This window comes from Stegostoma tigrinum, unplaced genomic scaffold (genome assembly GCF_030684315.1).
Source record: "Stegostoma tigrinum isolate sSteTig4 unplaced genomic scaffold, sSteTig4.hap1 scaffold_115, whole genome shotgun sequence".
Taxonomy (NCBI): Eukaryota; Metazoa; Chordata; class Chondrichthyes; order Orectolobiformes; family Stegostomatidae; genus Stegostoma; species Stegostoma tigrinum.
Window position 1 is genome coordinate 80833 of NW_026728065.1, and position 21640 is coordinate 102472.

A 21640-nucleotide genomic window follows, 5' to 3' on the forward strand; every position below is an offset into this window, starting at 1 on the left:
GCTGCGGGGACCAGTCCCTGTCAGGGGGTCAGGGCTGCGGGGGCCAGTCCCTGTGAGCGGGTCAGGGCTGCAGGGGCCAGTCCCTGTGAGCGGGTCAGGGCTGCGGGGGCCAGTTCCTGTGAGCGGGCCAGGGCTGCGGGGACCAGTCCCTGTGAGCGGGTCAGGGCTGCGGGGACCAGTCCCTGTGAGCCGGTCAGGGCTGCGGAGACCAGTCCCTGAGAGCCGGTCAGGGCTGCGGGGACCAGTCCCTGTGAGCGGGTCAGGGCTGCGGGGGTCAGACCCTGTGAGCGGGTCAGGGCTGCGGGGGTCAGTCCCTGTGAGCGGGTCAGGGCTGCGGGGGCAAGTCCCTGTGATCGGGTCATGGCTGCGAAGGCCAGTCCCTGTCAGCGGGCCAGGTCTGCGGGGGCCACCCCATTTGAGCGGGCCAGGGCTGCGGGGGCCAGTCCCTGTGAGTGGGCCAGTGCTGCGGGGGCCAGTCCCTGTGAGCGGGCCAGGGCTGCGGGGGCCAGTTCCTGTGAGCGGGCCAGGGCTGCGGGGGCCAGTCCCTGTGAGCGGGCCAGGGCTGCGGGAGCCAGTCCCTGTGAGCGGGCCAGGGCTGCAGGGGCTAGTCCCTGTGAGCGGGCCTGGGCTGCGGGGGCAAGTCCCTGTGAGCGGTCCAGGGCTGCGGGGGCCAGTCCATGTCAGCGGGACAGGGCTGCGGGGCACAGTGTCTGTGATCGTGTCATGGCTGCGGGGGCCAGTACCTGTGAGCCGGTGAGGGCTGCGGTGGCAAATAGCTGTCAGGGGGTCAGGGCTGCGGGGGCCAGTCCCTGTGAGCGGGTCAGGGCTGGGGGGATCAGTCCCTGTGAGCGGGTCAGTGCTGCGGGGACCAGTCCCTGTGAGCGGGTCAGGGCTGCGGGGACCAGTCCCTGTGAGCGGGACAGGGCTGCGGGGACCTGTCGCTGTGAGCGGGTGACGGCTGCGGGGACCAGTCCCTGTGAGCGGGTCAGGGCTGCGGGGACCAGTCCCTGTGAGCGGGACAGGGCTGCGGGGACCTGTCGCTGTGAGCGGGTGACGGCTGCGGGGACCAGTCCCTATGAGCGGGTCAGTGCTGCGGGGACCAGTCCCTGTGAGCGGGTCTGGGCTGCGGGGACCAGTCCCTGTGAGCGGGTGACGGCTGCGGGGACCAGTCCCTGTGAGCGGGTCAGGGCTGCGGGGACAAGTCCCTGTGAGCGGGTCAGGGCTGCGGGGACCAGTCCCTGTGAGCGGGTCAGGGCTGCGGCGACCAGTCCCTGTGAGCGGGTCAGGGCTGCGGGGACCAGTCCCTGTGAGCGGGTCAGGGCTGCGGGGACCAGTCCCTGTCAGGGGGTCAGGGCTGCGGGGACCAGTCCCTGTGAGCGGGTCAGGGCTGCGGGGGCCAGTGACTGTGAGCGGGCCCGGGCTGCGGGGGCCAGTGCCTGTGAACGGGTCAGGTCTGCGGGGGCCAGTCCCTGTGAGCGGGTCAGGGCTGCGGGGGATAGTCCCTGTGAGCGGGTCAGGGCTGCGGGGGACAGTCCCTGTGAGCGTGTCAGGGGTGCGGGGGACAGTCCCTGTGAGCGGGTCAGGGCTGCGGGGGCCAGTCCCTGTGATCGGGTCATGGCTGCGGGGGCCAGTCCCTGTGATCAGTTCATGGCTGCGGGGGCCAGTCCCTGTGAGCGGGCCAGGGCTGCGGGGGCCAGTCCCTGTGAGCGGGCCAGGGCTGCAGGGGCCAGTCCCTGTGAGCGGGCCAGGGCTGCGGGGGCCAGTCCCTGTGAGCGGGCCAGGGCTGCGGGGGCCAGTCCCTGTGAGCGGGCAGGGCTGCGCGGGCCAGTCCATGTCAGCGGGACAGGGCTGCGGGGCACAGTGCCTGTGATCGTGTCATGGCTGCGGGGGCCAGTCCCTGTGAGCGGGTGAGGGCTGCGGTGGCAAATAGCTGTCAGGGGGTCAGGGCTGCGGGGGCCAGTCCCTGTGAGCGGGTCAGGGCTGCGGGGACCAGTCCCTGTGAGCGGGTCAGGGCTGCGGGGACCAGTCCCTGTCAGGGGGTCAGGGCTGCGGGGACCAGTCCCTGTGAGCGGGTCAGGGCTGCGGGGGCAAGTGCCTGTGAGCGGGCCAGGGCTGCGGGGGCCAGTGCCTGTGAACGGGTCAGGTCTGCGGGGGCCAGTCCCTGTGAGCAGGTCAGGGCTGCGGGGGATAGTCCCTGTGAGCGGGTCAGGGCTGCGGGGGACAGTCCCTGTGAGCGGGTCAGGGCTGCGGGGGACAGTCTCTGTGAGCGGGTCAGGGCTGCGGCAGACAGTCCCTGTGAGCGGGTCAGGGCTGCGGGGGACAGTCCCTGTGAGCGGGTCAGGGCTGCGGGGGCCAGTCCGTGTGAGCGGGTCAGGGCTGCCAGGGCCAGTCCCTGTGAGCGGGTCATGGCTGCGGGGGCCAGTCCCTGTGATCAGTTCATGGCTGCGGGGGCCAGTCCCTGTGAGCGGGCCAGGGCTGCGGGGGCCAGTCTTTGTGAGCGGGCCAGGGCTACAGGGGCCAGTCCCTGTGAGCGGGCCAGGGCTGCGGGGGCCAGTCCCTGTGAGCGGGCCAGGGCTGCGGGGGCCAGTCCCTGTGAGCGGGCAGGGCTGCGCGGGCCAGTCCATGTCTGCGGGACAGGGCTGCGGGGCACAGTGCCTGTGATCGTGTCATGGCTGCGGGGGCCAGTCCCTGTGAGCGGGTGAGGGCTGCGGTGGCAAATAGCTGTCAGGGGGTCAGGGCTGCGGGGGCCAGTCCCTGTGAGCGGGTCAGGGCTGCGGGGGCCAGTCCCTGTGAGCGGGTCAGTGCTGCGGGAACCAATCCCTGTGAGCGGGTCAGGGCTGCGGGGACCAGTCCCTGTGAGCCGGTCAGGGCTGCGGAGACCAGTCCCTGTGAGCCGGTCAGGGCTGCGGGGACCAGTCCCTGTGAGCGGGACAGGGCTGCGGGGACCTGTCGCTGTGAGCGGGTCAGGGCTGATGGGACCAGTCCCTGTCAGAGGGTCAGGGCTGCGGGGACCAGTCCCTGTGAGCGGGTCAGGGCTGCGGGGGCCAGTACCTGTGAGCGGGTCAGGGCTGCGGGGGCCAGTCCCTGTGAGCGGGTCAGGGCTGCGGGGACCAGTCCCTGTGAGCGGGTCAGGGCTGCGGGCACAAGTCCCTGTGAGCGGGTCAGGGCTGCGGGGACCAGTCCCTGTGAGCGGGTGAGGGCTGCGGCGACCAGTCCCTGTGAGCGGGTCAGGGCTGAGGGGACCAGTCCCTGTGAGCGGGTCAGGGCTGCGGGGACCAGTCCCTGTCAGGGGGTCAGGGCTGCGGGGACCAGTCCCTGTGAGCGGGTCAGGGCTGCGGGGGCCAGTGCCTGTGAGCGGGCCAGGGCTGCGGTGTCAGTGCCTGTGAACGGGTCAGGTCTGCGGGGGCCAGTCCCTGTGAGCGGGTCAGGGCTGCGGGGGATAGTCCCTGTGAGCGGGTCAGGGCTGCGGGGGACAGTCCCTGTGAGCGGGTCAGGGCTGCGGGGGACAGTCCCTGTGAGCGGGTCAGGGCTGCGGCGGACAGTCCCTGTGAGCGGGTCAGGGCTGCGGGGGACAGTCCCTGTGAGCGGGTCAGGGCTGCGGGGGCCAGTCCGTGTGAGCGGGTCAGGGCTGCCAGGGCCAGTCCCTGTGAGCGGGTCAGGGCTGCGGGGGCCTGTCCCTGTGATCGGGTCATGGCTGCGGGGGCCAATCCCTGTGATCAGTTCATGGCTGCGGGGGCCAGTCCCTGTGAGCGGGCCAGGGCTGCGGGGGCCAGTCCCTGTGAGCGGGCCAGGGCTGCGGGGGCCAGTCCCTGTGAGCGGGCCAGGGCTGCGGGGGCCAGTCCCTGTGAGCGGGCCAGGGCTGCGGGGGCCAGTCCCTGTGAGCGGGCAGGGCTGCGCGGGCCAGTCCATGTCAGCGGGACAGGGCTGCGGGGCACAGTGCCTGTGATCGTGTCATGGCTGCGGGGGCCAGTCCCTGTGAGCGGGTGAGGGCTGCGGTGGCAAATAGCTGTCAGGGGGTCAGGGCTGCGGGGGCCAGTCCCTGTGAGCGGGTCAGGGCTGCGGGGGCCAGTCCCTGTGAGCGGGTCAGGGCTGCGGGAACCAATCCCTGTGAGCGGGTCAGGGCTGCGGGGACCAGTCCCTGTGAGCCGGTCAGGGCTGCGGAGACCAGTCCCTGTGAGCCGGTCAGGGCTGCGGGGACCAGTCCCTGTGAGCGGGACAGGGCTGCGGGGACCTGTCGCTGTGAGCGGGTCAGGGCTGCGGGGACCAGTCCCTGTCAGAGGGTCAGGGCTCCGGGGACCAGTCCCTGTGAGTGGGTCAGGGCTGCGGGAACCAGCCCCTGTGAGCTGATCAGTGCTGCGCGGACCAGTCCCTGTGAGCGGGTCTGGGCTGCGGGGACCAGTCCCTGTGAGCGGGTCAGGGCTGCGGGGACCAGTCCCTGTGAGCGGGTCAGGGCTGTGGGGACCAGTCCCTGTGAGCGGGTCAGGGCTGCGGGGACCAGTCCCTGTGAGCGGGTCAGGGCTGCGGCGACCAGTCCCTGTGAGCGGGTCAGGGCTGCGGGGACCAGTCCCTGTGAGCGGGTCAGGGCTGCGGGGACCAGTCCCTGTCAGGGGGTCAGGGCTGCGGGGACCAGTCCCTATGAGCGGGTCAGGGCTGCGGGGGCCAGTCCCTGTGAGCGGGTCAGGGCTGCAGGGGCCAGTCCCTGTGAGCGGGTCAGGGCTGCGGGGGCCAGTCCCTGTGAGCGGGTCAGGGATGCGGGGGCCAGTGCCTGTGAGCGGGTCAGGGCTGCGGGGACCAGTCCCTGTCAGGGGGTCAGGGCTGCGGGGGCCAGTCCCTGTGAGCGGGTCAGGGCTGCAGGGGCCAGTCCCTGTGAGCGGGTCAGGGCTGCGGGGGCCAGTTCCTGTGAGCGGGCCAGGGCTGCGGGGACCAGTCCCTGTGAGCGGGTCAGGGCTGCGGGGACCAGTCCCTGTGAGCCGGTCAGGGCTGCGGAGACCAGTCCCTGAGAGCCGGTCAGGGCTGCGGGGACCAGTCCCTGTGAGCGGGTCAGGGCTGCGGGGGTCAGACCCTGTGAGCGGGTCAGGGCTGCGGGGGTCAGTCCCTGTGAGCGGGTCAGGGCTGCGGGGGCAAGTCCCTGTGATCGGGTCATGGCTGCGAAGGCCAGTCCCTGTCAGCGGGCCAGGTCTGCGGGGGCCACCCCATTTGAGCGGGCCAGGGCTGCGGGGGCCAGTCCCTGTGAGTGGGCCAGTGCTGCGGGGGCCAGTCCCTGTGAGCGGGCCAGGGCTGCGGGGGCCAGTTCCTGTGAGCGGGCCAGGGCTGCGGGGGCCAGTCCCTGTGAGCGGGCCAGGGCTGCGGGAGCCAGTCCCTGTGAGCGGGCCAGGGCTGCAGGGGCTAGTCCCTGTGAGCGGGCCTGGGCTGCGGGGGCAAGTCCCTGTGAGCGGTCCAGGGCTGCGGGGGCCAGTCCATGTCAGCGGGACAGGGCTGCGGGGCACAGTGTCTGTGATCGTGTCATGGCTGCGGGGGCCAGTACCTGTGAGCCGGTGAGGGCTGCGGTGGCAAATAGCTGTCAGGGGGTCAGGGCTGCGGGGGCCAGTCCCTGTGAGCGGGTCAGGGCTGGGGGGATCAGTCCCTGTGAGCGGGTCAGTGCTGCGGGGACCAGTCCCTGTGAGCGGGTCAGGGCTGCGGGGACCAGTCCCTGTGAGCGGGACAGGGCTGCGGGGACCTGTCGCTGTGAGCGGGTGACGGCTGCGGGGACCAGTCCCTGTGAGCGGGTCAGGGCTGCGGGGACCAGTCCCTGTGAGCGGGACAGGGCTGCGGGGACCTGTCGCTGTGAGCGGGTGACGGCTGCGGGGACCAGTCCCTATGAGCGGGTCAGTGCTGCGGGGACCAGTCCCTGTGAGCGGGTCTGGGCTGCGGGGACCAGTCCCTGTGAGCGGGTGACGGCTGCGGGGACCAGTCCCTGTGAGCGGGTCAGGGCTGCGGGGACAAGTCCCTGTGAGCGGGTCAGGGCTGCGGGGACCAGTCCCTGTGAGCGGGTCAGGGCTGCGGCGACCAGTCCCTGTGAGCGGGTCAGGGCTGCGGGGACCAGTCCCTGTGAGCGGGTCAGGGCTGCGGGGACCAGTCCCTGTCAGGGGGTCAGGGCTGCGGGGACCAGTCCCTGTGAGCGGGTCAGGGCTGCGGGGGCCAGTGACTGTGAGCGGGCCCGGGCTGCGGGGGCCAGTGCCTGTGAACGGGTCAGGTCTGCGGGGGCCAGTCCCTGTGAGCGGGTCAGGGCTGCGGGGGATAGTCCCTGTGAGCGGGTCAGGGCTGCGGGGGACAGTCCCTGTGAGCGTGTCAGGGGTGCGGGGGACAGTCCCTGTGAGCGGGTCAGGGCTGCGGGGGCCAGTCCCTGTGATCGGGTCATGGCTGCGGGGGCCAGTCCCTGTGATCAGTTCATGGCTGCGGGGGCCAGTCCCTGTGAGCGGGCCAGGGCTGCGGGGGCCAGTCCCTGTGAGCGGGCCAGGGCTGCAGGGGCCAGTCCCTGTGAGCGGGCCAGGGCTGCGGGGGCCAGTCCCTGTGAGCGGGCCAGGGCTGCGGGGGCCAGTCCCTGTGAGCGGGCAGGGCTGCGCGGGCCAGTCCATGTCAGCGGGACAGGGCTGCGGGGCACAGTGCCTGTGATCGTGTCATGGCTGCGGGGGCCAGTCCCTGTGAGCGGGTGAGGGCTGCGGTGGCAAATAGCTGTCAGGGGGTCAGGGCTGCGGGGGCCAGTCCCTGTGAGCGGGTCAGGGCTGCGGGGGCCAGTCCCTGTGAGCGGGTCAGGGCTGCGGGAACCAATCCCTGTGAGCGGGTCAGGGCTGCGGGAACCAGTCCCTGTGAGCCGGTCCGGGCTGCGGAGAACAGTCCCTGTGAGCCGGTCAGGGCTGCGGGGACCAGTCCCTGTGAGCGGGACAGGGCTGCGGGGACCTGTCGCTGTGAGCGGGTCAGGGCTGCGGGGACCAGTCCTGTGAGCGCGTCAGTGCTGCGGGGACCAGTCCCTGTGAGCGGGTCAGGGCAGCGGGGGCCAGTCCCTGTGAGCGGGTCAGGGCTGCGGGGGCCAGTCCCTGTGAGCGGGTCAGGGCTGCGGGGGCAAGTCCCTGTGATCGGGTCATGGCTGCGAAGGCCAGTCCCTGTCAGCGGGCCAGGGCTGCGGGGGCCACCCCCTGTGAGCGGGCCAGGGCTGCGGGGGCCAGTCCCTGTGAGCGGGCCAGGGCTGCGGGGGCCAGTCCCTGTGAGCGGGCCAGGGCTGCGGGGGCCAGTTCCTGTGAGCGGGCCAGGGCTGCGGGGGCCAGTCCCTGTGAGCGGGCCAGGGCTGCGGGGGCCAGTCCCTGTGAGCGGGCCACGGCTGCAGGGGCTAGTCCCTGTGAGCGGGCCTGGGCTGCGGGGGCCAGTCCCTGTGAGCGGGCCAGGGCTGCGGGGGCCAGTCCATGTCAGCGGGACAGGGCTGCGGGGCACAGTGTCTGTGATCGTGTCAGGGCTGCGGGGGCCAGTACCTGTGAGCCGGTGAGGGCTGCGGTGGCAAATAGCTGTCAGGGGGTCAGGGCTGCGGGGGCCAGTCCCTGTGAGCGGGTCAGGGCTGCGGGGATCAGTCCCTGTGAGCGGGTCAGTGCTGCGGGGACCAGTCCCTGTGAGCGGGTCAGGGCTGCGGGGACCAGTCCCTGTGAGCGGGTCAGGGCTGCGGGGACCTGTCGCTGTGAGCGGGTCAGGGCTGCGGGGACCAGTCCCTGTCAGAGGGTCAGGGCTGCGGGGACCAGTCCCTGTGAGCGGGTCAGGGCTGCGGGGGCCAGTCCCTGTGAGCGGGTCAGGGCTGCGGGGGACAGTCCCTGTGAGCGGGTCAGGGCTGCGGGGACCAGTCCCTGTGAGCCGTCCAGGGCTGCGGGGGCCAGTCCCTGTGAGCGGGCCAGGGCTGCGGGGGCCAGTTCCTGTGAGCGGGCCAGGGCTGCGGGGGCCAGTCGCTGTGAGCGGGCCAGGGCTGCGGGGGCCAGTCCCTGTGAGGGGGCCAGGGCTGCGGGGGCCAGTCCCTGTGAGCGGGCCAGGGCTGCGGGGGCTAGTCCCTGTGAGCGGGCCAGGGCTGCGGGGGCCAGTCCCTGTGAGCGGGGCAGGGCTGCGGGGGCCAGTCCATGTCAGCGGGACAGGGCTGCGGGGCACAGTGCCTGTGATCGTGTCATGGCTGCGGGGGCCAGTCCCTGTGAGCGGCTGAGGGCTGCGGTGGCAAATAGCTGTCAGAGGGTCAGGGCTGCGGGGGCCAGTCCCTGTGAGCGGGTCAGGGCTGCGGGAACCAGCCCCTGTGAGCGGGTCAGTGCTGCGGGGACCAGTCCCAGTGAGCGGGTCTGGGCTGCGGGGACCAGTCCCTATGAGCGGGTCAGGGCTGCGGCGACCAGTCCCTGTGAGCGGGTCAGGGCTGCGGGGACCAGTCCCTGTGAGCGGGTCAGGGCTGCGGGGACCAGTCCCTGTCAGGGGGTCAGGGCTGCGGGGACCAGTCCCTGTGAGCGGGTCAGGGCTGCGGGGGCCAGTCCCTGTGAGCGGGTCAGGGCTGCAGGGGCCAGTCCCTGTGAGCGGGTCAGGGCTGCGGGGGCCAGTCCCAGTGAGCGGGTCAGGGATGCGGGGGCCAGTGCCTGTGAGCGGGCCAGGACTGCGGGGGCCAGTGCCTGTGAGCGGGTCAGGGCTGCGGGGGCCAGTGCCTGTGAGCGGGTCAGGGCTGTGTGGGCCAGTCCCTGTGAGCGGGTCAGGGCTGCGGGGGCCAGTCCCTGTGATCGGGTCATGGCTGCGGGGGCCAGTCCCTGTCTGCGTGCCAGGGCTGCGGGGGCCAGTCCCTGTGAGCGGGCCAGGGCTGCGGGGACAAGTCCCTGTGAGCGGGTCATGGCTGAGAGGACCAGTCCCTGTGAACGGGTCAGGGCTGCGGGGACCAGTCCCTGTGAGCGGGTCAGGGCTGCGGCGACTAGTCCCTGTGAGCGGGTCAGGGCTGCGGGGACCAGTCCCTGTGAGCGGGTCAGGGCTGCGGGGACCAGTCCCTGTCAGGGGGTCAGGGCTGCGGGGACCAGTCCCTGTGAGCGGGTCAGGGCTGCGGGGGCCAGTCCCTGTGAGCGGTTCAGGGCTGCGGGGGCCAGTCCCTGTGAGCGGGTCAGGGCTGCGGGGGCCAGTCCCTGTGATCAGGTCATGGCTGCGGCGGCCAGTCCCTGTCTGCCGGCTAGGGCTGCGGGGGCCAGTCCCTGTGAGCGGGCCAGGGCCGCGGGGACCAGTCCCTGTGAGCGGGTCATGGCTGAGGGGACCAGTCCCTGTGAACGGGTCAGGGCTGCGGGGACCAGTCCCTGTGAGCGGGTCAGGGCTGCGGGGACCAGTACCTGTGAGCGGGTCAGTGCTGCGGGGGCCATTCCCTGTGAGCGGGCCAGGGCTGCGGGGGCCAGTCCCTGTGAGCGGGCCAGGTCTGCGGGGGCCAGTCCCTGTGAGCGGGCCAGGGCTGCGGGGGCCAGTCCCTGTGAGCGGGCCAGGGCTGCGGGGGCCAGTCCCTGTGAGCGGGCCAGGGCTGCGGGGGCCAGTCCCTGTGAGCGGGCCAGGGCTGCGGGGGCCAGTCCCAGTGAGCGGGCCAGGGCGGCAGGGGCCATTCCCTGTGGGCGGGCCAGGGCTACGGGGGCCAGTCCCTGGCAGCGGGCCAGGGCTGCGGGGGACAGTCCCTTGGAGCGGGTCAGGGCTGCGGGGGACAGTCCCTGTGAGCGGGTCAGGGCTGCGGGGGACAGTCCCTGTGAGCGGGTCAGGGCTGCGGTGGCAAATAGCTGTCTGGGGGTCAGTGCTACGGGGACCAGTCCCTGTGAGCGGGTCAGGGCTGCAGGGACCAGTCCTTGAGACCGGGTCAGGGCTGCGGGGACCAGTCCCTGTGAGCGGGTCAGGGCTGCGGGGACCAGTCCCTGTGAGCGGGTCAGGGCTGCGGTGGCAAATAACTGTCAGGGGGTCAGGGCTGCGGGGGCCAGTCCCTGTGAGCGGGTCAGGGCTGCGGGGACCAGTCCTGTGAGCGCGTCAGTGCTGCGGGGACCAGTCCCTGTGAGCGGGTTAGGGCTGCGGGGACCAGTCCCTGTGAGCGGGTCAGGGCTGCGGGGACCAATCCCTGTGAGCGGGTCAGGGCTGCGGGGACCAGTCCCTGTGATCGGGTCATGGCTGCGAAGGCCAGTCCCTGTCAGCGGGCCAGGTGTGCGGGGGCCACCCACTGTGAGCGGGCCAGGGCTGCGGGGGCCAGTCCCTGTGAGCGGGCCAGGGCTGCGGGGGCCAGACCCTGTGAGCGGGCCAGGGCTGCGGGGGCCAGTTCCTGTGAGCGGGCCAGGGCTGCCGGGGCCAGTCCCTGTGAGCGGGCCAGGGCTGCGGGGGCCAGTCCCTGTGAGCGGGCCAGGGCTGCAGGGGCTAGTCCCTGTGAGCGGGCCTGGGCTGCGGGGGCCAGTCCCTGTGAACGGGCCTGGGCTGCGGGGGCCAGTCCATGTCAGCGGGACAGGGCTGCGGGGCACAGTGTCTGTGATCGTGTCATGGCTGCGGGGGCCAGTACCTGTGAGCCGGTGAGGGCTGCGGTGGCAAATAGCTGTCAGGGGGTCAGGGCTGCGGGGGCCAGTCACTGTGAGCGGGTCAGGGTTGCGGGGATCAGTCCCTGTGAGCGGGCCAGGGCTGCGGGGGCCAGTCCCTGTGAGCGGGCCAGGGCTGCGGGGGCCAGTCCCTGTCAGTGGGCCAGGGCTGCGGGGGCCAGTCCCTGTGAGCGGGCCAGGGCTGCGGGGGCCAGTCCCTGTGAGCGGGCCAGGGCTGCGGGGGCCAGTCCCAGTGAGCGGGCCAGGGCTGCAGGGGCCATTCCCTGTGGGCGGGCCAGGGCTACGGGGGCCAGTCCCTGGCAGCGGGCCAGGGCTGCGGGGGACAGTCCCTTGGAGCGGGTCAGGGCTGCGGGGGACAGTCCCTGTGAGCGGGTCAGGGCTGCGGGGGACAGTCCCTGTGAGCGGGTCAGGGCTGCGGGGGACAGTCCCTGTGAGCGGGTCAGGGCTGCGGGGGACAGTCCCTGTGAGCGGGTCAGGGCTGCGGCGGCCAGTCCATGTCAGCGGGACAGGGCTGCGGGGGACAGTGCCTGTGATCGTGTCATGGCTGCGGGGGCCAGTCCCTGTGAGATGGTGAGGGCTGCGGTGGCAAATAGCTGTCTGGGGGTCAGTGCTGCGGGGACCAGTCCCTGTGAGCGGGTCAGGGCTGCAGGGACCAGTCCTTGAGACCGGGTCAGGGCTGCGGGGACCAGTCCCTGTGAGCGGGTCAGGGCTGCGGGGACCAGTCCCTGTGAGCGGGTCAGGGCTGCGGTGGCAAATAGCTGTCAGGGGGTCAGGGCTGCGGGGGACAGTCCCTGTGAGCGGGTCAGGGCTGCGAGGACCAGTCCTGTGAGCGGGTCAGTGCTGCGGGGACCAGTCCCTGTGAGCGGGTTAGGGCTGCGGGGACCATCCCTGTGAGCGGGTCAGGGCTGCGGGGACCAGTCCCTGTGAGCGGGTCAGGGCTGCGGGGACCAATCCCTGTGATCGGGTCATGGCTGCGGGGACCAGACCCTGTGATCGGGTCATGGCTGCGAAGGCCAGTCCCTGTCAGCGGGCCAGGTCTGCGGGGGCCACCCCCTGTGAGCGGGCCAGGGCAGCGGGGGCCAGTCCCTGTGATCGGGCCAGGGCTGCGGGGGCCAGTCCCTGTGAGCGGGCCAGGGCTGCGGGGGCCAGTTCCTGTGAGCGGGCCAGGGCTGCGGGGGCCAGTCCCTGTGAGCGGGCCAGGGCTGCGGGGGCCAGTCCCTGTGAGCGGGCCAGGGCTGCAGGGGCTAGTCCCTGTGAGCGGGCCTGGGCTGCGGGGGCCAGTCCCTGTGAGCGGGCCAGGGCTGCGGCGGCCAGTCCATGTCAGCGGGACAGGGCTGCGGGGCACAGTGTCTGTGTTCGTGTCATGGCTGCGGGGGCCAGTACCTGTGAGCCGGTGAGGGCTGCGGTGGCAAATAGCTGTCAGGGGGTCAGGGCAGCGGGGGCCAGTCCCTGTGAGCGGGTCAGGGTTGCGGGGATCAGTCCCTGTGAGCGGGTCAGTGCTGCAGGGACCAGTCCCTGTGAGCGGGTCAGGGCTGAGGGGACCAGTCCCTGTGAGCGGGACAGGGCTGCGGGGACCTGTCGCTGTGAGCGGGTCAGGGCTGCGGGGACCAGTCCCTGTCAGAGGGTCAGGGCTGCGGGGGCAAGTCCCTGTGAGCGGGTCAGGGCTGCGGGGGCCAGTCCCTGTGATCGGGTCATGGCTGCGGGGGCCAGTCCCTGTGAGCGGGCCAGGTCTGCGGGGGCCAGTCCCTGTGAGCGGGCCAGGGCTGCGGGGGCCAGTCCCTGTCAGCGGGCCAGGTGTGCGGGGGCCACCCACTGTGAGCGGGCCAGGGCTGCGGGGGCCAGTTCCTGTGAGCGGGCCAGGGCTGCGGGGGCCAGTCCCTGTGAGGGGGCCAGGGCTGCGGGGGCCAGTCCCTGTGAGCGGGCCAGGGCTGCGGGGGCTAGTCCCTGTGAGCGGGCCAGGGCTGCGGGGGCCAGTCCCTGTGAGCGGGCCAGGGCTGCGGGGGCCAGTCCATGTCAGCGGGACAGGGCTGCGGGGCAAAGTGCCTGTGATCGTGTCATGGCTGCGGGGGCCAGTCCCTGTGAGCGGGTGAGGGCTGCGGTGGCAAATAGCTGTCAGGGGGTCAGGGCTGCGGGGGCCAGACCGAGTGAGCGGGTCAGGGCTGCGGGAACCAGCCCCTGTGAGCGGGTCAGTGCTGCGGGGACCAGTCCCTGTGAGCGGGTCTGGGCTGCGGGGACCAGTCCCTGTGAGCGGGTCAGGGCTGCGGGGACCAGCCCCTGAGAGCGGGTCAGTGCTGCGGGGACCAGTCCCTGTGAGCGGGTCTGGGCTGCGGGGACCAGTCCCTGTGAGCGGGTCAGGGCTGCGGGGACCAGTCCCTGTGAGCGGGTCAGGGCTGCGGCGACCAGTCCCTGTGAGCGGGTCAGGGCTGCAGGGGCCAGTCCCTGTGAGCGGGTCAGGGCTGCGGGGGCCAGTCCCTGTGAGCGGATCAGGGATGCGGGGGCCTGTGCCTGTGAGCGGGCCAGTGCTGCGGGGGCCAGTGCCTGTGAGCGGTTCAGGGCTGTGTGGGCCAGTCCCTGTGAGCGGGTCAGGGCTGCGGGGGACAGTCCCTGTGAGCGGGTCAGGGCTGCGGGGGCCAGTCCCTGTGATAGGGTCATGGCTGCGGGGGCCAGTCCCTGTGAGAGGGCCAGGTCTGCGGGGGCCAGTCCCTGTGAGCGGGCCAGGGCTGCGGGGGCCAGTCCCTGTGTGCGGGCCAGGGCTGCGGGGGCCAGTCCCTGTGAGCGGGCCAGGGCTGCGGGGGCCAGTCCCTGTCTGCGTGCCAGGGCTGCGGGGGCCAGTCCCTGTGAGCGGGCCAGGGCTGCGGGGACCAGTCCCTGTGAGCGGGTCATGGCTGAGAGGACCAGTCCCTGTGAACGGGTCAGGGCTGCGGGGACCAGTCCCTGTGAGCGGGTCAGGGCTGCGGCGACCAGTCCCTGTGAGCGGGTCAGGGCTGCGGGGACCAGTCCCTGTGAGCGGGTCAGGGCTGCGGGGACCAGTCCCTGTCAGGGGGTCAGGGCTGCGGGGACCAGTCCCTGTGAGCGGGTCAGGGCTGCGGGGGCCAGTCCCTGTGAGCGGTTCAGGGCTGCGGGGGCCAGTCCCTGTGAGCGGGCCAGGGCCGCGGGGACCAGTCCCTGTGAGCGGGTCATGGCTGAGGGGACCAGTCCCTGTGAACGGGTCAGGGCTGCGGGGACCAGTACCTGTGAGCGGGTCAGGGCTGCGGGGACCAGTCCCTGTGAGCGGGTCAGGGCTGCGGGGACCAGTACCTGTGAGCGGGTCAGTGCTGCGGGGGCCATTCCCTGTGAGCGGGCCAGGGCTGCGGGGGCCAGTCCCTGTGAGCGGGCCAGGTCTGCGGGGGCCAGTCCCTGTGAGCGGGCCAGGGCTGCGGGGGCCAGTCCCAGTGAGCGGGCCAGGGCTGCGGGGGCCAGTCCCTGTGAGCGGGCCAGGGCTGCGGGGGCCAGTCCCTGTGAGCGGGTCAGGGCTGCGGGGGCCAGTCCCAGTGAGCGGGCCAGGGCTGCGGGGGCCATTCCCTGTGGGCGGGCCAGGGCTGCAGGGGCCATTCCCTGTGGGCGGGCCAGGGCTACGGGGGCCAGTCCCTGGCAGCGGGCCAGGGCTGCGGGGGACAGTCCCTTGGAGCGGGTCAGGGCTGCGGGGGACAGTCCCTGTGAGCGGGTCAGGGCTGCGGGGGACAGTCCCTGTGAGCGGGTCAGGGCTGCGGTGGCAAATAGCTGTCTGGGGGTCAGTGCTGCGGGGACCAGTCCCTGTGAGCGGGTCAGGGCTGCAGGGACCAGTCCTTGAGACCGGGTCAGGGCTGCGGGGACCAGTCCCTGTGAGCGGGTCAGGGCTGCGGGGACCAGTCCCTGTGAGCGGGTCAGGGCTGCGGTGGCAAATAACTGTCAGGGGGTCAGGGCTGCGGGGGCCAGTCCCTGTGAGCCGGTCAGGGCTGCGGGGACCAGTCCTGTGAGCGCGTCAGTGCTGCGGGGACCAGTCCCTGTGAGCGGGTTAGGGCTGCGGGGACCAGTCCCTGTGAGCGGGTCAGGGCTGCGGGGACCAATCCCTGTGAGCGGGTCAGGGCTGCGGGGACCAGTCCCTGTGATCGGGTCATGGCTGCGAAGGCCAGTGCCTGTCAGCGGGCCAGGTCTGCGGGGGCCACCCACTGTGAGCGGGCCAGGGCTGCGGGGGCCAGTCCCTGTGAGCGGGCCAGGGCTGCGGGGGCCAGTCCCTGTGAGCGGGCCAGGGCTGCGGGGGCCAGTTCCTGTGAGCGGGCCAGGGCTGCGGGGGCCAGTCCCTGTGAGCGGGCCAGGGCTGCGGGGGCCAGTCCCTGTGAGCGGGCCAGGGCTGCAGGGGCTAGTCCCTGTGAGCGGGCCTGGGCTGCGGGGGCCAGTCCCTGTGAGCGGGCCTGGGCTGCGGGGGCCAGTCCATGTCAGCGGGACAGGGCTGCGGGGCACAGTGTCTGTGATCGTGTCATGGCTGCGGGGGCCAGTACCTGTGAGCCGGTGAGGGCTGCGGTGGCAAATAGCTGTCAGGGGGTCAGGGCTGCGGGGGCCAGTCCCTGTGAGCGGGTCAGGGTTGCGGGGATCAGTCCCTGTGAGCGGGCCAGGGCTGCGGGGGCCAGTCCCTGTGAGCGGGCCAGGGCTGCGGGGGCCAGTCCCTGTCAGTGGGCCAGGGCTGCGGGGGCCAGTCCCTGTGAGCGGGCCAGGGCTGCGGGGGCCAGTCCCAGTGAGCGGGCCAGGGCTGCAGGGGCCATTCCCTGTGGGCGGGCCAGGGCTACGGGGGCCAGTCCCTGGCAGCGGGCCAGGCCTGCGGGGGACAGTCCCTTGGAGCGGGTCAGGGCTGCGGGGGACAGTCCCTGTGAGCGGGTCAGGGCTGCGGGGGACAGTCCCTGTGAGCGGGTCAGGGCTGCGGGGGACAGTCCCTGTGAGCGGGTCAGGGCTGCGGGGGACAGTCCCTGTGAGCGGGTCAGGGCTGCGGGGGCCAGTCCATGTCAGCGGGACAGGGCTGCGGGGGACAGTGCCTGTGATCGTGTCATGGCTGCGGGGGCCAGTCCCTGTGAGCGGGTGAGGGCTGCGGTGGCAAATAGCTGTCTGGGGGTCAGTGCTGCGGGGACCAGTCCCTGTGAGCGGGTCAGGGCTGCAGGGACCAGTCCTTGAGACCGGGTCAGGGCTGCGGGGACCAGTCCCTGTGAGCGGGTCAGGGCTGCGGGGACCAGTCCCTGTGAGCGGGTCAGGGCTGCGGTGGCAAATAGCTGTCAGGGGGTCAGGGCTGCGGGGGCCAGTCCCTGTGAGCGGGTCAGGGCTGCGGGGACCAGTCCTGTGAGCGGGTCAGTGCTGAGGGGACCAGTCCCTGTGAGCGGGTTAGGGCTGCGGGGACCAGTCCCTGTGAGCGGGTCAGGGCTGCGGGGACCAGTCCCTGTGAGCGGGTCAGGGCTGCGGGGACCAGACCCTGTGATCGGGTCATGGCTGCGGGGACCAGTCCCTGTGATCGGGTCATGGCTGCGAAGGCCAGTCCCTGTCAGCGGGCCAGGTCTGCGGGGGCCACCCCCTGTGAGCGGGCCAGGGCAGCGGGGGCCAGTCCCTGTGAGCGGGCCAGGGCTGCGGGGGCCAGTCCCTGTGAGCGGGCCAGGGCTGCGGGGGCCAGTCCCTGTGAGCGGGCCAGGGCTGCGGGGGCCAGTCCCTGTGAGCGGGCCAGGGCTGCGGGGGCCAGTCCCTGTGAGCGGGCCAGGGCTGCAGGGGCTAGTCCCTGTGAGCGGGCCTGGGCTGCGGGGGCCAGTCCCTGTGAGCGGGCCAGGGCTGCGGGGGCCAGTCCATGTCAGCGGGACAGGGCTGCGGGGCACAGTGTCTGTGATCGTGTCATGGCTGCGGGGGCCAGTACCTGTGAGCCGGTGAGGGCTGCGGTGGCAAATAGCTGTCAGGGGGTCAGGGCTGCGGGGGCCAGTCCCTGTGAGCGGGTCAGGGTTGCGGGGATCAGTCCCTGTGAGCGGGTCAGTGCGGCGGGGACCAGTCCCTGTGAGCGGGTCAGGGCTGAGGGGACCAGTCCCTGTGAGCGGGACAGGGCTGCGGGGACCTGTCGCTGTGAGCGGGTCAGGGCTGCGGGGACCAGTCCCTGTCAGAGGGTCAGGGCTTCGGGGACCAGTCCCTGTGAGCGGGTCAGGGCTGCGGGGGCCAGTCCCTGTGAGCGGGTCAGGGCTGCGGGGGCAAGTCCCTGTGAGCGGGTCAGGGCTGCGGGGGCCAGTCCCTGTGATCGGGTCATGGCTGCGGGGGCCAGTCCCTGTGAGCGGGCCAGGTCTGCGGGGGCCAGTCCCTGTGAGCGGGCCAGGGCTGCGGGGGCCAGTCCCTGTGAGCGGGCCAGGGCTGCGGGGGCCAGTCCCTGTGAGCGGGCCAGGGCTGCGGGGGCCAGTTCCTGTGAGCGGGCCAGGGCTGCGGGGGCCAGTCCCTGTGAGGGGGCCAGGGCTGCGGGGGCCAGTCCCTGTGAGCGGGCCAGGGCTGCGGGGGCTAGTCCCTGTGAGCGGGCCAGGGCTGCGGGGGCCAGTCCCTGTGAGCGGGCCAGGGCTGCGGGGGCCAGTCCATGTCAGCGGGACAGGGCTGCGGGGCACAGTGTCTGTGATCGTGTCATGGCTGCGGGGGCCAGTCCCTGTGAGCGGGTGAGGGCTGCGGTGGCAAATAGCTGTCAGGGGGTCAGGGCTGTGGGGGCCAGACCTAGTGAGCGGGTCAGGGCTGCGGTGGCAAATAGCTGTCAGGGGGTCAGGGCTGCGGGGGACAGTCCCTGTGAGCGGGTCAGGGCTGCGGGGACCAGTCCTGTGAGCGGGTCAGTGCTGCGGGGACCAGTCCCTGTGAGCGGGTTAGGGCTGCGGGGACCAGTCCCTGTGAGCGGGTCAGGGCTGCGGGGACCAGTCCCTGTGAGCGGGTCAGGGCTGCGGGGACCAGACCCTGTGATCGGGTCATGGCTGCGGGGACCAGTCCCTGTGATCGGGTCATGGCTGCGAAGGCCAGTCCCTGTCAGCGGGCCAGGTCTGCGGGGGCCACCCCCTGTGAGCGGGCCAGGGCAGCGGGGGCCAGTCCCTGTGAGCGGGCCAGGGCTGCGGGGGCCAGTCCCTGTGAGCGGGCCAGGGCTGCGGGGGCCAGTCCCTGTGAGCGGGCCAGGGCTGCGGGGGCCAGTCCCTGTGAGCGGGCCAGGGCTGCGGGGGCCAGTCCCTGTGAGCGGACCAGGGCTGCAGGGGCTAGTCCCTGTGAGCGGGCCTGGGCTGCGGGGGCCAGTCCCTGTGAGCGGGCCAGGGCTGCGGGGGCCAGTCCATGTCAGCGGGACAGGGCTGCGGGGCACAGTGTCTGTGATCGTGTCATGGCTGCGGGGGCCAGTACCTGTGAGCCGGTGAGGGCTGCGGTGGCAAATAGCTGTCAGGGGGTCAGGGCTGCGGGGGCCAGTCCCTGTGAGCGGGTCAGGGTTGCGGGGATCAGTCCCTGTGAGCGGGTCAGTGCGGCGGGGACCAGTCCCTGTGAGCGGGTCAGGGCTGAGGGGACCAGTCCCTGTGAGCGGGACAGGGCTGCGGGGACCTGTCGCTTTGAGCGGGTCAGGGCTGCGGGGACCAGTCCCTGTCAGAGGGTCAGGGCTTCGGGGACCAGTCCCTGTGAGCGGGTCAGGGCTGCGGGGGCCAGTCCCTGTGAGCGGGTCAGGGCTGCGGGGGCAAGTCCCTGTGAGCGGGTCAGGGCTGCGGGGGCCAGTCCCTGTGATCGGGTCATGGCTGCGGGGGCCAGTCCCTGTGAGCGGGCCAGGTCTGCGGGGGCCAGTCCCTGTGAGCGGGCCAGGGCTGCGGGGGCCAGTCCCTGTGAGCGGGCCAGGGCTGCGGGGGCCAGTCCCTGTGAGCGGGCCAGGGCTGCGGGGGCCAGTTCCTGTGAGCGGGCCAGGGCTGCGGGGGCCAGTCCCTGTGAGGGGGCCAGGGCTGCGGGGGCCAGTCCCTGTGAGCGGGCCAGGGCTGCGGGGGCTAGTCCCTGTGAGCGGGCCAGGGCTGCGGGGGCCAGTCCCTGTGAGCGGGCCAGGGCTGCGGGGGCCAGTCCATGTCAGCGGGACAGGGCTGCGGGGCACAGTGTCTGTGATCGTGTCATGGCTGCGGGGGCCAGTCCCTGTGAGCGGGTGAGGGCTGCGGTGGCAAATAGCTGTCAGGGGGTCAGGGCTGCGGGGGCCAGACCTAGTGAGCGGGTCAGGGCTGCGGGAACCAGCCCCTGTGAGCGGGTCAGTGCTGCGGGGACCAGTCCCTGTGAGCGGGTCTGGGCTGCGGGGACCAGTCCCTGTGAGCGGGTCAGGGCTGCGGCGACCAGTCCCTGTGAGCGGGTCAGGGCTGCAGGGGCCAGTCCCTGTGAGCGGGTCAGGGCTGCGGGGGCCAGTCCCTGTGAGCGGATCAGGGATGCGGGGGCCTGTGCCTGTGAGCGGGCCAGGGCTGCGGGGGCCAGTGCCTGTGAGCGGTTCAGGGATGTGTGGGCCAGTCCCTGTGAGCGGGTCAGGGCTGCGGGGACCAGTCCCTGTCAGGGGGTCAGGGCTGCGGGGACCAGTCCCTGTGGGCGGGTCAGGGCTGCGGGGGCCAGTACCTGTGAGCGGATCAGGGATGCGGGGGCCTGTGCCTGTGAGCGGGCCAGGGCTGCGGGGACCAGTCCCTGTGAGCGGGTCATGGCTGAGAGGACCAGTCCCTGTGAACGGGTCAGGGCTGCGGGGACCAGTCCCTGTGAGCGGGTCAGGGCTGCGGCGACCAGTCCCTGTGAGCGGGTCAGGGCTGCGGGGACCAGTCCCTGTGAGCGGGTCAGGGCTGCGGGGACCAGTCCCTGTCAGGGGGTCAGGGCTGCGGGGACCAGTCCCTGTGAGCGGGTCAGGTCTGCGGGGGCCAGTCCCTGTGAGCGGGCCAGGGCTGCGGGGGCCAGTCCCTGTGAGCGGGCCAGGGCTGCGGGGGCCAGTCCATGTCAGCGGGACAGGGCTGCGGGGCACAGTGTCTGTGATCGTGTCATGGCTGCGGGGGCCAGTCCCTGTGAGCGGGTGAGGGCTGCGGTGGCAAATAGCTGTCAGGGGGTCAGGGCTGCGGGGGCCAGACCTAGTGAGCGGGTCAGGGCTGCGGGAACCAGCCCCTGTGAGCGGGTCAGTGCTGCGGGGACCAGTCCCTGTGAGCGGGTCTGGGCTGCGGGGACCAGTCCCTGTGAGCGGGTCAGGGCTGCGGCGACCAGTCCCTGTGAGCGGGTCAGGGCTGCAGGGGCCAGTCCCTGTGAGCGGGTCAGGGCTGCGGGGGCCAGTCCCTGTGAGCGGATCAGGGATGCGGGGGCCTGTGCCTGTGAGCGGGCCAGGGCTGCGGGGGCCAGTGCCTGTGAGCGGTTCAGGGATGTGTGGGCCAGTCCCTGTGAGCGGGTCAGGGCTGCGGGGACCAGTCCCTGTCAGGGGGTCAGGGCTGCGGGGACCAGTCCCTGTGGGCGGGTCAGGGCTGCGGGGGCCAGTACCTGTGAGCGGATCAGGGATGCGGGGGCCTGTGCCTGTGAGCGGGCCAGGGCTGCGGGGACCAGTCCCTGTGAGCGGGTCATGGCTGAGAGGACCAGTCCCTGTGAACGGGTCAGGGCTGCGGGGACCAGTCCCTGTGAGCGGGTCAGGGCTGCGGCGACCAGTCCCTGTGAGCGGGTCAGGGCTGCGGGGACCAGTCCCTGTGAGCGGGTCAGGGCTGCGGGGACCAGTCCCTGTCAGGGGGTCAGGGCTGCGGGGACCAGTCCCTGTGAGCGGGTCAGGTCTGCGGGGGCCAGTCCCTGTGAGCGGTTCAGGGCTGCGGGGGCCAGTCCCTGTGAGCGGGTCAGGGCTGCGGGGGCCAGTTCCTGTGAGCGGGTCAGGGATGCGGGGGCCAGTGCCTGTGAGCGGGCCAGGGCTGCGGGGGCCAGTGCCTGTGAGCGGGCCAGGGCTGCGGGGGCCAGTGCCTGTGAGCGGGTCAGGGCTGTGTGGGCCAGTCCCTGTGAGCGGGTCAGGGCTGCGGGGGCCAGTCCCTGTGATCGGGTCATGGCTGCGGGGGCCAGTCCCTGTCTGCGGGCCAGGGCTGCGGGGGCCAGTCCCTGTGAGCGGGCCAGGGCCGCGGGGACCAGTCCCTGTGAGCGGGTCATGGCTGAGGGGACCAGTCCCTGTGAACGGGTCAGGGCTGCGGGGACCAGTCCCTGTGAGCGGGTCAGGGCTGCGGGGACCAGTCCCTGTGAGCGGGTCAGGGCTGCGGGGACCAGTACCTGTGAGCGGGTCAGTGCAGCGGGGGCCATTCCCTGTGAGTGGGGCAGGGCTGCGGGGGCCAGTCCCTGTGAGCGGGCCAGGGCTGCGGGGGCCAGTCCCTGTGAGCGGGCCAGGGCTGCGGGGGCCAGTCCCTGTGAGCGGGCCAGGGATGCGGGGGCCAGTCCCTGTCAGTGGGCCAGGGCTGCGGGGGCCAGTCCCTGTGCGCGGGTCAGGGCTGCGGGGGCCAGTTCCTGTGAGCGGGCCAGGGCTGCGGGGGCCAGTCCCTGTGAGCGGGCCAGGGCTGCGGGGGCCATTCCCTGTGGGCGGGCCAGGGCTACGGGGGCCAGTCACTGGCAGCGGGCCAGGGCTGCGGGGGACAGTCCCTTGGAGCGGGTCAGGGCTGCGGGGGACAGTCCCTGTGAGCGGGTCAGGGCTGCGGGGGCCAGTGCCTGTGAGCGGGTCAGGGCTGTGTGGGCCAGTCCCTGTGAGCGGGTCAGGGCTGCGGGGGCCAGTCCCTGTGAGCGGGTCAGGGCTGCGGGGGCCAGTCCATGTCAGCGGGACAGGGCTGCGGGGGACAGTGCCTGTGATCGTGTCATGGCTGCGGGTGCCAGTCCCTGTGAGCGGGAGAGGGCTGCGGTGGCAAATAGCTGTCTGGGGATCAGTGCTGCGGGGACCAGTCCCTGTGAGCGGGTCAGGGCTGCCGGGACCAGTCCTTGTGACCGGGTCAGGGCTGCGGGGACCAGTCCCTGTGAGCGGGTCAGGGCTGCGGTGGCAAATAGCTGTCAGGGGGTGAGGGCTGCGGGGGCCAGTTCCTGTGAGCGGGTCAGGGCTG